The sequence below is a fragment of the Pleurodeles waltl genome, unplaced genomic scaffold (genome assembly GCF_031143425.1).
Source record: "Pleurodeles waltl isolate 20211129_DDA unplaced genomic scaffold, aPleWal1.hap1.20221129 scaffold_39, whole genome shotgun sequence".
NCBI classification, from domain to species: Eukaryota; Metazoa; Chordata; class Amphibia; order Caudata; family Salamandridae; genus Pleurodeles; species Pleurodeles waltl.
Window position 1 is genome coordinate 2,772,501 of NW_027150097.1, and position 16,449 is coordinate 2,788,949.

Sequence of the window (16,449 nt, forward strand, 5' to 3'; positions counted from 1 at the left end):
TACAACTGGTCTGGCATTTCTCCAAGATAGAGCTATTAGCAGTTGTAAACTCCCAATCAGACTTTTCTTGACTCATTAAATGTAAATAATGAGCGCAATCGCGCTGCTACAGTTCACTCATATTGAAACCTATCGGCAAAAGTGCAATTATCTATGTAACGGCAAAAGTTCAATTAATTATGTAACAGGGTCGATGTCATGCAATGAGCTCGACTTCTGTCAAACGAGATCGTGCTGTGAAAAAAAGAGAAAAAGTAGTCCAAAAACCAGATGGAAAACAGCGAGCCTCCTATGTTTTCAGTACTTGGTCGCTGCGCTCAAGGAGGGCTAAACACCGGAAAAGGCATGACGTATGCATGCCTTCCACTAACGAAAGCAAGCAGATTTTAACAGGGAAGCCCACGAACCAATGAAAGACACCAACGTGAAATGGACGGGGCTCCTAGCCCTTTTCTAACTACTACAGCGTCTCGCAAGCAATACGCATGCGCAAGCGCATTCTAGCGCAGACTTGACTCTAAAAAATCTCCTAGGATAGTTGGAGGAAGATATCCCTTTATGCACATCAGCTCTCCTGAACATAAGGCAGATACCCTTGCACTCAAGGCAGCCCGTAGTGCACCTTTGCTTAGACAAAGAGCAGAACTGCACCATTTCTGTGAAGATATGTCTCAGTTCTGCTCTCTTCGAGTGACGCACAAAGGAACTTTGCTCGCTGTGCTGCACTGCGTCCCTTCTTTCTAAATATTCCAATTAGTGATCAGTTTACCAAAAAAGTAGCAAATCTGCACCCATAGATGTACTCCTTGAAAGGATACACATTTACTACCTTTTTAAAATACACAAACACTGGCAATAGTAGCCTTGGAAAGCTATGCAAGATTCAGGTTTGAAGCTATGCCCCTTTTCTTTCTCAGACTCACACAATCCTCTCTCCTGCTGATTCCATTGTAACTCAGGTATGCTCTGCTCCTTCATATAGTCCCCAGCACGCATCTTGTCAAGCACCTGGCTCCATAGCTCAGGGGTTAGAGCACTGGTCTTGTAAACCAAGGGTCGTGAGCTCAAATCTCACTGGGGCCTCACAAACATTTTGGATTTAACAACACTTTTTAGTTCATTGGGGAGCCTCACTACAAATATTATTTTCAAGATAGAAAAACAAAGGCGACACAGGGCAAAGCACGCAAGAAAGGGGGGCATTACACACAGTGTCAGTGGAATGACAAACACAAGACTCCTACAGGGTCATACAATTGACTTGTGTGAGTATGGGGGATGTTTAGAGTGTGACATCCCAAAATATCATTCTTGACTTGGTCGTTGGCTTTGGTGCCCCTTCAGCCACGTCCTTTCCAATGCACATGTCATTTTTTTAATATCATCCTGATTTCACTGTGAGATTTTAACTTGTTCTTTTTTTCGGGTCCGGAATGTAAGTGTATATTTAGGCCCATGTTTAAACCAATTTTGCCTCGGGTTGCATCACTTTTTCAATGCAGCATTAACACAATTCGTTTTTTGGTATTTACAAAGCCATGCACATGTTAAGAAAAGGTAACAGCACACAGCACCTTGCTCTGCCATGCTTTACTTTGCGTCAGGTAGGTGTTCCACGGGTGGTACATGTTTTTCTCATACATCCACACATGGATTTTGATGTAAACCCATATTTACAAAAACATACAGTCATGGTTTTGTGCCACAATGTTGCGCCTACCCGAGGCTGGTGTAAGGCGAACAGATGTCTTTATTTCTCCATGTCACTGCCTCTTTGCATGTGGTGTGCTACAATTTGCAGCACAGATACAAAGAGTAAACAAGCACTTGCAATACAACATGTCTGGCATTTCTCCGAGATAGAGCTATTAGCAGTTGTAAACTCCCAACCAGACTTTTCTTGACTCATTAAATGTAAATAATGAGCGCGATCGTGCTGCTACAGTTCACTCATTTTGAAACCTATCGGCAAAAGTGCAATTATCTATGTAATCGGCAAAAGTTCAATTAATTATGTAACAGGGTTGATGTCATGCAATGAGTTCGACTTCTGTCAAACGAGATTGTGCTGTGAAAAAAAAGAGAAAAAGTAGTCCACAAACCAGATGGAAAACAGCGAGCCTCCTATGTTTTCAGTACTTGGTCCCTGCGCTCAAGGAGGGCTAACCACCGGAAAAGGCATGACGTATGCATGCCTTCCACTAACGAAAGCAAGCAGATTTTAACAGGGAAGCCCACGAACCAATGAAAGACACCAACGTGAAATGGACGGGGCTCCTAGCCCTTTTCTAACTACAACAGCGTCTCGCAAGCAATACGCATGCGCAAGCGCATTCTAGCGCAGGCTTGACTCTAAAAAATCTCCTAGGATAGTTGGAGGAAGATATCCCTTTATGCACATCAGCTCTCCTGAACATAAGGCAGATACCCTTGCACTCAAGGCAGCCCGAAGTGCACCTTTGCATAGACAAAGAGCAGAACTGCACCATTTCTGTGAAGATATGTCTCAGTTCTGCTCTCTTCGAGTGACGCACAAAGGAACTTTGCTCGCTGTGCTGCACTGCGTCCCTTCTTTCTAAATATTCCAATTAGTGATCAGTTTACCAAAAAAGTAGCAAATCTGCACCCATAGATGTACTCCTTGAAAGGATACAAATTTACTACCTTTTTAAAATACACAATCACTGGCAATAGTAGCCTTGGAAAGCTATGCCAGATTCAGGTTTGAAGCTATGCCCCTTTTCTTTCTCAGACTCACACAATCCTCTCTCCTGCTGATTCCATTGTAACTCAGGTATGCTCTGCTCCTTCAAACAGTCCCCAGCAGGGCATCCTGACAAGCTCCTGGCTCCATAGCTCAGGGGTTAGAGCACTGGTTTTGTAAAGCAGTGGGCGTGAGATCAAATCTCACTGGGGCCTCACAAACATTTGGGATTTAACAACACTTGTTAGTTCATTGGGGAGCCTCACTACAAATATTGTTTTCAAGATAGAAAAACAAAGGCGACACAGGGCAAAGCACGCAAGAACGGGGGGCATTACACACAGTGTCAGTGGAATGACACACACAAGACTCCTACAGGGTCATGCAATTGACTTGTGTGAGTATGGGGGATGTTTAGAGTGTGACATCCCAAAATATCATTCTAGACTTTATCGTTGGCTTTGGTGCCCCTTCAGCCACGTCCTTTCCAATGCACATGTCATTTTTTTAATATCATCCTGATTTCACTGTGAGATTTTAACTTGTTCTTTTTTTCGGGTCCGGAATTTAAGTGTACATTTAGGCCCATGTTTAAACAGATTTTTCATTGGGTTGCATCACTTTTTCGATGCAGCATTAACACAATTCGTTTTTTGGTATTTACAAAGCCATGCACATGTTAAGAAAAAGTAACAGAACACAGCACCTTGCTCTGCCATGCTTTACTTTGCGTCAGGTAGGTGTTCCACAGGTGGTACATGGTTTTCTTGTACATCCACACATAGATTTTGATGTAAACCCATGTTTACAAAAACATACAGTCATGGTTTTGTGCCACAATGGTGCGCCTCCCCGAGGCTGGTGTAAGGAGAACAGATGTCTTCATTTCTCCATGTTACTGCCTCTTTGCATGTGGTGTGCTGCAATTTGCAGAACAGATACAAAGAGTAAACAAGCACTTGCAATACAACTGGTCTGGCATTTCTCCGAGATAGAGCTATTAGCAGTTGTAAACTCCCAACCAGACTTTTCTTGACTCATTAAATGGAAATAATGAGCGCAATCGCGCTGCTACAGTTCACTCATATTGAAACCTATCGGCAAAAGTGCAATTATCTATGTAACCGGCAAAAGTTCAATTAATTATGTAACAGGGTCGATGTCATGCAATGAGCTCGACTTCTGTCAAACGAGATCGTGCTGTGAAAAAAAGAGAAAAAGTAGTCCACAAACAAGATGGAAAACAGCGAGCCTCCTATGTTTTCAGTACTTGGTCGCTGCGCTCAAGGAGGGCTAACCACCGGAATAGACATGACGTATGCATGCCTTCCACTAACGAAAGCAAGCAGATTTTAACAGGGAAGCCCACGAACCAATGAAAGACACCAACGTGAAATGGACGGGGCTCCTAGCCCTTTTCTAACTACTACAGCGTCTCGCAAGCAATACGCATGCGCAAGCGCATTCTAGCACAGGCTTGACTCTAAAAAATCTCCTAGGATAGTTGGAGGAAGATATCCCTTTATGCACATCAGCTCTCCTGAACATAAGGCAGATACCCTTGCACTCAAGGCAGCCCGAAGTGCACCTTTGCATAGACAAAGAGCAGAACTGCACCATTTCTGTGAAGATATGTCTCAGTTCTGCTCTCTTCGAGTGACGCACAAAGGAACTTTGCTCGCTGTGCTGCACTGCGTCCCTTCTTTCTAAATATTCCAATTAGTGATCACTTTACCAAAAAAGTAGCAAATCTGCACCCATAGATGTACTCCTTGAAAGGAAACAAATTGACTACCTTTTTAAAATACACAAACACTGGCAATAGTAGCCTTGGAAAGCTATGCAAGATTCAGGTTTGAAGCTATGCCCCTTTTCTTTCTCAGACTCACACAATCCTCTCTCCTGCTGATTCCATTGTAACTCAGGTATGCTCTGCTCCTTCATATAGTCCCCAGCACGCATCCTGTCAAGCACCTGGCTCCATAGCTCAGGGGTTAGAGCACTGGTCTTGTAAACCAAGTGTCGTGAGCTCAAATCTCACTGGTGCCTCACAAACATTTTGGATTTAACAACACTTTTTAGTTCATTGGGGAGCCTCACTACAAATATTCTTTTCAAGATAGAAAAACAAAGGCGACACAGGGCAAAGCACGCAAGAAAGGGCGGCATTACACACAGTGTCAGTGGAATGACAAACACAAGACTCCTACAGGGTCATACAATTGACTTGTGTGAGTATGGGGGATGTTTAGAGTGTGACATCCCAAAATATCATTCTTGACTTGGTCGTTGGCTTTGGTGCCCATTCAGCCACGTCTTTTCCAATACACATGTCATTTTTTTAATATCATCCTGATTTCACTGTGAGATTTTAACTTGTTCTTTTTTTCGGGTCCGGAATGTAAGTGTATATTTAGGCCCATGTTTGAACCGATTTTGCATCGGGTTGCATCACTTTTTCAATGCAGCATTAACACAATTCGTTTTTTGGTATTTACAAAGCCATGCACATGTTAAGAAAAGGTAACAGCACACAGCCCCTTGCTCTGCCATGCTTTACTTTGCGTCAGGTAGGTGTTCCACGGGTGGTACATGTTTTTCTCATACATCCACACATGGATTTTGATGTAAACCCATATTTACAAAAACATAGTCATGGTTTTGTGCCACAATGTTGCGCCTACTCGAGGCTGGTGTAAGGCGAACAGATGTCTTTATTTCTCCATGTCACTGCCTCTTTACATGTGGTGTGCTACAATTTGCAGCACAGATACAAAAAGTAAACAAGCACTTGCAATACAACATGTCTGGCATTTCTCCGAGATAGAGCTATTAGCAGTTGTAAACTCCCAACCAGACTTTTCTTGTCTCATTAAATGGAAATAATGAGCGCGATCGTGCTGCTACAGTTCACTCATATTGAAACCTATCGGCAAAAGTGCAATTATCTATGTAATCGGCAAAAGTTCAATTAATTATGTAACAGGGTTGATGTCATGCAATGAGTTCGACTTCTGTCAAACGAGATTGTGCTGTGAAAAATAAGAGAAAAAGTAGTCCACAAACCAGATGGAAAACAGCAAGCCTCCTTTGTTTTCAGTATTTGGTCGCTGCGCTCAAGGAGGGCTAACCACCGGAAAAGACATGACGTATGCATGCCTTCCACTAACGAAAGCAAGCAGATTTTAACAGGGAAGCCCACAAACCACTGAAAGACACCAACGTGAAATGGACGGGACTCCTAGCCCTTTTCTAACTACAACAGCGTCTCGCAAGCAATACGCATGCGCAAGCGCATTCTAGCGCAGGCTTGACTCTAAAAAATCTCCTATGATAGTTGGAGGAAGATATCCCTTTATGCACATCAGCTCTCCTGAACATAAGGCAGATACCCTTGCACTCAAGGCAGCCCGAAGTGCACCTTTGCATAGACAAAGAGCAGAACTGCACCATTTCTTTGAAGATATGTCTCAGTTCTGCTCTCTTCGAGTGACGCACAAAGGAACTTTGCTCGCTGTGCTGCACTGCGTCCCTTCTTTCTAAATATTCCAATTAGTGATCAGTTTACCAAAAAAGTAGCAAATCTGCACCCATAGATGTACTCCTTGAAAGGATACAAATTTACTACCTTTTTAAAATACACAATCACTGGCAATAGTAGCCTTGGAAAGTTATGCCAGATTCAGGTTTGAAGCTATGCCCCTTTTCTTTCTCAGACTCACACAATCCTCTCTCCTGCTGATTCCATTGTAACTCAGGTATGCTCTGCTTCTTCATATAGTCCCCAGCACGGCATCCTGACAAGCTCCGGGCTCCATAGCTCAGGGGTTAGACCACTGGTCATGTAAACCAGCGGTCGTGAGATCAAATCTCACTGGGGCTTCACAAACATTTGGGATTTAACAACACTTTTTAGTTCATTGGGGAGCCTCACTACAAATATTGTTTTCAAGATAGAAAAACAAAGGCGACACAGGGCAAAGCACGCAAGAACGGGGGGCATTACACACAGTGTCAGTGGAATGACACACACAAGACTCCTACAGGGTCATACAATTGACTTGTGTGAGTATGGGGGATGTTTAGAGTGTGACATCCCAAAATATCATTCTAGACTTGATCGTTGGCTTTGGTGCCCCTTCAGCCACGTCCTTTCCAATGCACATGTCATTTTTTTAATATCATCCTGATTTCACTGTGAGATTTTAACTTGTTCTTTTTTTCGGATCCGGAATTTAAGTGTACATTTAGGCCCATGTTTAAACAGATTTTTCATTGGGTTGCATCACTTTTTCGATGCAGCATTAACACAATTCGTTTTTTGGTATTTACAAAGCCATGCACATGTTAAGAAAAAGTACCAGAACACAGCACCTTGCTCTGCCATGCTTTACTTTGCGTCAGGTAGGTGTTCCACAGGTGGAACATGGTTTTCTTGTACATCCACACATGGATTTTGATGTAAACCCATGTTTACAAAAACATAGAGTCATGGTTTTGTGCCACAATGGTGCGCCTCCCCGAGGCTGGTGTAAGGAGAACAGATGTCTTTATTTCTCCATGTTACTGCCTCTTTGCATGTGGTGTGCTGCAATTTGCAGAACAGATACAAAGAGTAAACAAGCACTTGCAAGACAACTGGTCTGGCATTTCTCCGAGATAGAGCTATTAGCCGTTGTAAACTCCCAACCAGACTTTTCTTGACTCATTAAATGTAAATAATGAGCACGATCGTGCTGCTACAGTTCACTCATATTGAAACCTATCGGCAAAAGTGCAATTATCTATGCAACCGGCAAAAGTTCAATTAATTATGTAACAGGGTCGATGTCATGCAATGAGCTCGACTTCTGTCAAACGAGATCGTGCTGTGAAAAAAAAGAGAAAAAGTAGTCCACAAACCAGATGGAAAACAGCGAGCCTCCTTTGTTTTCAGTACTTGGTCGCTGCGTCAAGGAGGGCTAACCACCGGAAAAGGCATGACGTATGCATGCCTTCCACTAACGAAAGCAAGCAGATTTTAACAGGGAAGCCCACGAACCAATGAAAGACACCAACGTGAAATGGACGGGGCTCCTAGCCCTTTTCTAAGTACAACAGCGTCTCGCAAGCAATACGCATGCGCAAGCGCATTCTAGCGCAGGCTTGACTCTAAAAAATCTCCTATGATAGTTGGAGGAAGATATCCCTTTATGCACATCAGCTCTCCTGAACATAAGGCAGATACCCTTGCACTCAAGGCAGCCCAAAGTGCACCTTTGCATAGACAAAGAGCAGAACTGCACCATTTCTGTGAAGATATGTCTCAGTTCTGCTCTCTTCGAGTGACGCACAAAGGAACTTTGCTGGCTGTGCTGCACTGCGTCCCTTCTTTCTAAATATTCCAATTAGTGATCAGCTTACCGAAAAAGTAGCAAATCTGCACCCATAGATGTACTCCTTGAAAGGATACAAATTTACTACCTTTTTAAAATACACAATCACTGGCAATAGTAGCCTTGGAAAGCTATGCCAGATTCAGGTTTGAAGCTATGCCCCTTTTCTTTCTCAGACTCACACAATCCTCTCTCCTGCTGATTCCATTGTAACTCAGGTATGCTCTGCTCCTTCATATAGTCCCCAGCACGGCATCCCGACAAGCTCCTGGCTCCATAGCTCAGGGGTTAGAGCACTGGTCTTGTAAACCAGAGGTCGTGAGTTCAAATCTCACTGGGGCCTCACAAACATTTTGGATTTAACAACACTTTTTAGTTCATTGGGGAGCCTCACTACAAATATTCTTTTCAAGATAGAAAAACAAAGGCGACACAGGGCAAAGCACGCAAGAAAGGGAGGCATTACACACAGTGTCAGTGGAATGACAAACACAAGACTCCTACAGGGTCATGCAATTGACTTGTGTGAGTATGGGGGATGTTTAGAGTGTGACATCCCAAAATATCATTCTTGACTTGGTCGTTGGCTTTGGTGCCCCTTCAGCCACGTCTTTTCCAATGCACATGTCATTTTTTTAATATCATCCTGATTTCACTGTGAGATTTTAACTTGTTCTTTTTTTCGGGTCCGGAATGTAAGTGTATATTTAGGCCCATGTTTAAACCGATTTTGCATCGGGTTGCATCACTTTTTCAATGCAGCATTAACACAATTCGTTTTTTGGTATTTACAAAGCCATGCACATGTTAAGAAAAGGTAACAGCACACAGCACCTTGCTCTGCCATGCTTTACTTTGCGTCAGGTAGGTGTTCCACGGGTGGTACATGTTTTTCTCATACATCCACACATGGATTTTGATGTAAACCCATATTTACAAAAACATACAGTCATGGTTTTGTGCCACAATGTTGCGCCTACCCGAGGCTGGTGTAAGGCCAACAGATGTCTTTATTTCTCCATGTCACTGCCTCTTTGCATGTGGTGTGCTACAATTTGCAGCACAGATACAAAGAGTAAACAAGCACTTGCAATACAACATGTCTGGCATTTCTCCGAGATAGAGCTATTAGCAGTTGTAAACTCCCAACCAGACTTTTCTTGACTCATTAAATGTAAATAATGAGCGCGATCGTGCTGCTACAGTTCACTCATATTGAAACCTATCGGCAAAAGTGCAATTATCTATGTAATCGGCAAAAGTTCAATTAATTATGTAAAAGGGTTGATGTCATGCAATGAGCTCGACTTCTGTCAAACGAGATTGTGCTGTGAAAAAAAAGAGAAAAAGTAGTCCACAAACCAGATGGAAAACAGCGAGCCTCCTTTGTTTTCAGTACTTGGTTGCTGCGCTCAAGGCGGGCTAACCACCGGAAAAGGCATGACGTATGCATGCCTTCCACTAACGAAAGCAAGCAGATTTTAACAGGGAAGCCCACGAACCAATGAAAGACACCAACGTGAAATGGACGGGGCTCCTAGCCCTTTTCTAAGTACAACAGTGTCTCGCAAGCAATACGCATGCGCAAGCGCATTCTATCGCAGGCTTGACTCTAAAAAAATCTCCTATGATAGTTGGAGGAAGATATCCCTTTATGCACATCAGCTCTCCTGAACATAAGGCAGATACCCTTGCACTCAAGGCAGCCCGAAGTGCACCTTTGCATAGACAAAGAGCAGAACTGCACCATTTCTGTGAAGATATGTCTCAGTTCTGCTCTCCTTCGAGTGACGCACAAAGGAACTTTGCTCGCTGTGCTGCACTGCGTCCCTTCTTTCTAAATATTCCAATTAGTGATCAGTTTACCAAAAAAGTAGCAAATCTGCACCCATAGATGTACTCCTTGAAAGGATACAAATTTACTACCTTTTTAAAATACACAATCACTGTCAATAGTAGCCTTGGAAAGCTATGCCGGATTCAGGTTTGAAGCTATGCCCCTTTTCTTTCTCAGACTCACACAATCCTCTCTCCTGCTGATTCCATTGTAACTCAGGTATGCTCTGCTCCTTCATATAGTCCCCAGCACGGCATCCTGACAAGCTCCTGGCTCCATAGCTCAGGGGTTAGAGCACTGGTCTTGTAAACCAGGGGTCGTGAGTTCAAATCTCACTGGGGCCTCACAAACATTTGGGATTTAACAACACTTTTTAGTTCATTGGGGAGCCTCACTACAAATATTCTTTTCAAGATAGAAAAACAAAGGCGACACAGGGCAAAGCACGCAAGAACGGGGGACATTACACACAGTGTCAGTGGAATGACAAACACAAGACTCCTACAGGGTCATACAACTGACTTGTGTGAGTATGGGGGATGTTTAGAGTGTGACATCCCAAAATATCATTCTAGACTTGATCGTTGGCTTTGGTGCCCCTTCAGCCACGTCCTTTCCAATGCACATGTCATTTTTTTAATATCATCCTGATTTCACTGTGAGATTTTAACTTGTTCTTTTTTTCGGGTCCGGAATTTAAGTGTACATTTAGGCCCATGTTTAAACAGATTTTTCATTGGGTTGCATCACTTTTTCGATGCAGCATTAACACAATTCGTTTTTTGGTATTTACAAAGCCATGCACATGTTAAGAAAAAGTAACAGCACACAGCACCTTGCTCTGCCATGCTTTACTTTGCGTCAGGTAGGTGTTCCACAGGTGGTACATGGTTTTCTTGTACATCCACACATGGATTTTGATGTAAACCCATGTTTACAAAAACATACAGTCATGGTTTTGTGCCACAATGGTGCGCCTCCCCGAGGCTGGTTTAAGGAGAACAGATGTCTTTATTTCTCCATGTTACTGCCTCTTTGCATGTGGTGTGCTGCAATTTGCAGAACAGATACAAAGAGTAAACAAGCACTTGCAATACAACTGGTCTGGCATTTCTCCGAGATAGAGCTATTAGCAGTTGTAAACTCCCAACCAGACTTTTCTTGACTCATTAAATGGAAATAATGAGCGCAATCGCGCAGCTACAGTTCACTCATATTGAAACCTATCGGCAAAAGTGCAATTATCTATGTAACCAGCAAAAGTTCAATCAATTATGTAACAGGGTCGATGTCATGCAATGAGCTCGACTTCTGTCAAACGAGATCGTGCTGTGAAAAAAAGAGAACAAGTAGTCCACCAACCAGATGGAAAACAGCGAGCCTCCTATGTTTTCAGTACTTGGTCGCTGCGCTCAAGGAGGGCTAACCACCGGAAAAGGCATGACGTATGCATGCCTTCCACTAACGAAAGCAAGCAGATTTTAACAGGGAAGCCCACGAACCAATGAAAGACACCAACGTGAAATGGACGGGGCTCCTAGCCCTTTTCTAACTACTACAGCGTCTCACAAGCAATACGCATGCGCAAGCGCATTCTAGCGCAGGCTTGACTCTAAAAAATCTCCTAGGATAGTTGGAGGAAGATATCCCTTTATGCACATCAGCTCTCCTGAACATAAGGCAGATACCCTTCCACTCAAGGCAGCCCGAAGTGCACATTTGCATAGACAAAGAGCAGAACTGCACCATTTCTGTGAAGATATGTCTCAGTTCTGCTCTCTTCGAGTGACGCACAAAGGAACTTTGCTCGCTGTGCTGCACTGCGTCCCTTCATTCTAAATATTCCAATTAGTGATCAGTTTACCAAAAAAGTAGCAAATCTGCACCCATAGATGTACTCCTTGAAAGGAAACAAATTTACTACCTTTTTAAAATACACAAAAACTGTCAATAGTAGCCTTGGAAAGCTATGGCAGATTCAGGTTTGAAGCTATGCCCCTTTTCTTTCTCAGACTCACACAATCCTCTCTCCTGCTGATTCCATTGTAACTCAGGTATGCTCTGCTCCTTCATATAGTCCCCAGCAGGGCATCCTGACAAGCTCCTTGCTCCATATCTCAGGGGTTAGAGCACTGGTCTTATAAACCAGGGGTTGTGAGTTCAAATCTTACTGGGGCCTCACAAACATTTTGGATTTAACAGCACTTTTTAGTTCATTGGGGAGCCTCACTACAAATATTCTTTTCAAGATAGAAAAACAAAGGCGACACAGGGCAAAGCACGCAAGAAAGGGGGCATTACACACAGTGTCAGTGGAATGACAAACACAAGACTCCTACAGGGTCATACAATTGACTTGTGTGAGTATGGGGGATGTTTAGAGTGTGACATGCCAAAATATCATTCTTGACTTGACTTGGTCGTTGGCTTTCGTGCCCCTTCAGCCACGTCCTTTCCAATGCACATGTAATTTTTTTAATATCATCCTGATTTCACTGTGAGATTTTAACTTGTTCTTTTTTTCGGGTCCGGAATGTAAGTGTATACTTAGGCCCATGTTTAAACAGATTTTGCATCGGGTTGCATCACTTTTTCAATGCAGCATTAACACAATTCGTTTTTTGGTATTTACAAAGCCATGCACATGTTAAGAAAAGGTAACAGCACACAGCACCTTGCTCTGCCATGCTGTACTTTGCGTCAGGTAGGTGTTCCACGGGTGGTACATGTTTTTCTCATACATCCACACATGGATTTTGATGTAAACCCATATTTACAAAATCATACAGTCATGGTTTTGTGCCACAATGTTGCGCCTACCCGAGGCTGGTGTAAGGCGAACAGATGTCTTTATTTCTCCATGTCACTGCCTCTTTGCATGTGGTGTGCTACAATTTGCAGCACAGATACAAAGAGTAAACAAGCACTTGCAATACAACATGTCTGGCATTTATCCGAGATAGAGCTATTAGCAGTTGTAAACTCCCAACCAGACTTTTCTTGACTCATTAAATGTAAATAATGAGCGCGATCGTGCTGCTACAGTTCACTCATATTGAAACCTATCGGCAAAAGTGCAATTATCTATGTAATCGGCAAAAGTTCAATTAATTATGTAACAGGGTTGATGTCATGCAATGAGCTCGACTTCTGTCAAACGAGATTGTGCTGTGAAAAAAAAGAGAAAAAGTAGTCCACAAACCAGATGGAAAACAGCGAGCCTCCTTTGTTTTCAGTACTTGGTCGCTGCGCTCAAGGAGGGCTAACCACCGGAAAAGGCATGACGTATGCATGCCTTCCACTAACGAAGGCAAGCAGATTTTAACAGGGAAGCCCACGAACCAATGAAAGACACCAACGTGAAATGGACGGGGCTCCTAGCCCTTTTCTAACTACAACAGCGTCTCGCAAGCAATACGCATGCGCAAGCGCATTCTAGCGCAGGCTTGACTCTAAAAAATCTCCTATGATAGTTGGAGGAAGATATCCCTTTATGCACATCAGCTTTCCTGAACATAAGGCAGATACCCTTGCACTCAAGGCAGCCCGAAGTGCACCTTTGCATAGACAAAGTGCAGAACTGCACCATTTCTGTGAAGATATGTCTCAGTTCTGCTCTCTTCGAGTGACGCACAAAGGAACTTTGCTCGCTGTGCTGCACTGCGTCCCTTCTTTCTAAATATTCCAATTAGTGATCAGTTTACCAAAAAAGTAGCAAATCTGCACCCATAGATGTACTCCTTGAAAGGATACAAATTTACTACCTTTTTAAAATACACAATCACTGGCAATAGTAGCCTTGGAAAGCTATGCCAGATTCAGGTTTGAAGCTATGCCCCTTTTCTTTCTCAGACTCACACAATCCTCTCTCCTGCTGATTCCATTGTAACTCAGGTATGCTCTGCTCCTTCATATAGTCCCCAGCACGGCATCCTGTCAAGCTCCTGGCTCCATAGCTCAGGGGTTAGAGCACTGGTCTTATAAACCAGGGGTCGTGAGTTCAAATCTCACTGGGGCCTCACAAACATTTTGGATTTAACAACACTTTTTAGTTCATTGGGGATCCTCACTACAAATATTCTTTTCAAGATAGAAAAACAAAGGCGACACAGGGCAAAGCACGCAAGAAAGGGGGGCATTACACACAGTGTCAGTGGAATGACAAACACAATACTCCTACAGGGTCATACAATTGACTTGTGTGAGTATGGGGGATGTTTAGAGGGTGACATCCCAAAATATCATTCTTGACTTGGTCGTTGGCTTTGGTGCCCCTTCAGCCACGTCCTTTCCAATGCACATGTCATTTTTTTAATATCATCCTGATTTCACTGTGAGATTTTAACTTGTTCTTTTTTTCGGGTCCGGAATTTAAGTGTACATTTAGGCCCATGTTTAAACAGATTTTTCATCGGGTTGCATCACTTTTTCGATGCAGCATTAACACAATTAGTTTTTTGGTATTTACAAAGCCATGCACATGTTAAGAAAAAGTAACAGCACACAGCACCTTGCTCTGCCATGCTTTACTTTGCGTCAGGTAGGTGTTCCACAGGTGGTACATGGTTTTCTTGTACATCCACACATGGATTTTGATGTAAACCCATGTTTACAAAAACATACAGTCATGGTTTTGTGCCACAATGGTGCGCCTCCCCGAGGCTGGTGTAAGGAGAACAGATGTCTTTATTTCTCCATGTTACTGCCTCTTTGCATGTGGTGTGCTGCAATTTGCAGAACAGATACAAAGAGTAAACAAGCACTTGCAATACAACTGGTCTGGCATTTCTCCAAGATAGAGCTATTAGCAGTTGTAAACTCCCAATCAGACTTTTCTTGACTCATTAAATGTAAATAATGAGCGCAATCGCGCTGCTACAGTTCACTCATATTGAAACCTATCGGCAAAAGTGCAATTATCTATGTAACGGCAAAAGTTCAATTAATTATGTAACAGGGTCGATGTCATGCAATGAGCTCGACTTCTGTCAAACGAGATCGTGCTGTGAAAAAAAGAGAAAAAGTAGTCCAAAAACCAGATGGAAAACAGCGAGCCTCCTATGTTTTCAGTACTTGGTCGCTGCGCTCAAGGAGGGCTAAACACCGGAAAAGGCATGACGTATGCATGCCTTCCACTAACGAAAGCAAGCAGATTTTAACAGGGAAGCCCACGAACCAATGAAAGACACCAACGTGAAATGGACGGGGCTCCTAGCCCTTTTCTAACTACTACAGCGTCTCACAAGCAATACGCATGCGCAAGCGCATTCTAGCGCAGGCTTGACTCTAAAAAATCTCCTAGGATAGTTGGAGGAAGATATCCCTTTATGCACATCAGCTCTCCTGAACATAAGGCAGATACCCTTGCACTCAAGGCAGCCCGAAGTGCACCTTTGCTTAGACAAAGAGCAGAACTGCACCATTTCTGTGAAGATATGTCTCAGTTCTGCTCTCTTCGAGTGACGCACAAAGGAACTTTGCTCGCTGTGCTGCACTGCGTCCCTTCTTTCTAAATATTCCAATTAGTGATCAGTTTACCAAAAAAGTAGCAAATCTGCACCCATAGATGTACTCCTTGAAAGGATACACATTTACTACCTTTTTAAAATACACAAACACTGGCAATAGTAGCCTTGGAAAGCTATGCAAGATTCAGGTTTGAAGCTATGCCCCTTTTCTTTCTCAGACTCACACAATCCTCTCTCCTGCTGATTCCATTGTAACTCAGGTATGCTCTGCTCCTTCATATAGTCCCCAGCACGCATCTTGTCAAGCACCTGGCTCCATAGCTCAAGGGTTAGAGCACTGGTCTTGTAAACCAAGGGTCGTGAGCTCAAATCTCACTGGGGCCTCACAAACATTTTGGATTTAACAACACTTTTTAGTTCATTGGGGAGCCTCACTACAAATATTCTTTTCAAGATAGAAAAACAAAGGCGACACAGGGCAAAGCACGCAAGAAAGGGGGGCATTACACACAGTGTCAGTGGAATGACAAACACAAGACTCCTACAGGGTCATACAATTGACTTGTGTGAGTATGGGGGATGTTTAGAGTGTGACATCCCAAAATATCATTCTTGACTTGGTCGTTGGCTTTGGTGCCCCTTCAGCCACGTCCTTTCCAATGCACATGTCATTTTTTTAATATCATCCTGATTTCACTGTGAGATTTTAACTTGTTCTTTTTTTCGGGTCCGGAATGTAAGTGTATATTTAGGCCCATGTTTAAACCAATTTTGCATCGGGTTGCATCACTTTTTCAATGCAGCATTAACACAATTCGTTTTTTGGTATTTACAAAGCCATGCACATGTTAAGAAAAGGTAACAGCACACAGCACCTTGCTCTGCCATGCTTTACTTTGCGTCAGGTAGGTGTTCCACGGGTGGTACATGTTTTTCTCATACATCCACACATGGATTTTGATGTAAACCCATATTTACAAAAACATACAGTCATGGTTTTGTGCCACAATGTTGCGCCTACCCGAGGCTGGTGTAAGGCGAACAGATGTCTTTATTTCTCCATGT

The 16,449-nt window shown here is 43.1% G+C and overlaps 6 non-coding genes across 6 annotated transcripts; all 6 read left to right on the forward strand.

The window, feature by feature from the left end:
* The first annotated feature begins 1,010 nt into the window (after nt 1-1,010).
* On the forward strand, nt 1,011-1,083 carry TRNAT-UGU (transfer RNA threonine (anticodon UGU)). The gene has a single exon. It is a non-coding gene; the product is annotated as a tRNA-Thr (tRNA).
* A 1,763-nt stretch (nt 1,084-2,846) lies between these two features.
* On the forward strand, nt 2,847-2,919 carry TRNAT-UGU (transfer RNA threonine (anticodon UGU)). The gene has a single exon. It is a non-coding gene; the product is annotated as a tRNA-Thr (tRNA).
* Nucleotides 2,920-8,349: 5,430 nt separating this feature from the next.
* Nucleotides 8,350-8,422, forward strand: TRNAT-UGU (transfer RNA threonine (anticodon UGU)). Its single transcript has one exon. It is a non-coding gene; the product is annotated as a tRNA-Thr (tRNA).
* A 1,765-nt stretch (nt 8,423-10,187) lies between these two features.
* On the forward strand, nt 10,188-10,260 carry TRNAT-UGU (transfer RNA threonine (anticodon UGU)). The gene has a single exon. It is a non-coding gene; the product is annotated as a tRNA-Thr (tRNA).
* A 3,602-nt stretch (nt 10,261-13,862) lies between these two features.
* On the forward strand, nt 13,863-13,935 carry TRNAI-UAU (transfer RNA isoleucine (anticodon UAU)). Its single transcript has one exon. It is a non-coding gene; the product is annotated as a tRNA-Ile (tRNA).
* Nucleotides 13,936-15,695: 1,760 nt separating this feature from the next.
* On the forward strand, nt 15,696-15,768 carry TRNAT-UGU (transfer RNA threonine (anticodon UGU)). The gene has a single exon. It is a non-coding gene; the product is annotated as a tRNA-Thr (tRNA).
* The last annotated feature ends 681 nt before the right edge of the window (nt 15,769-16,449 follow it).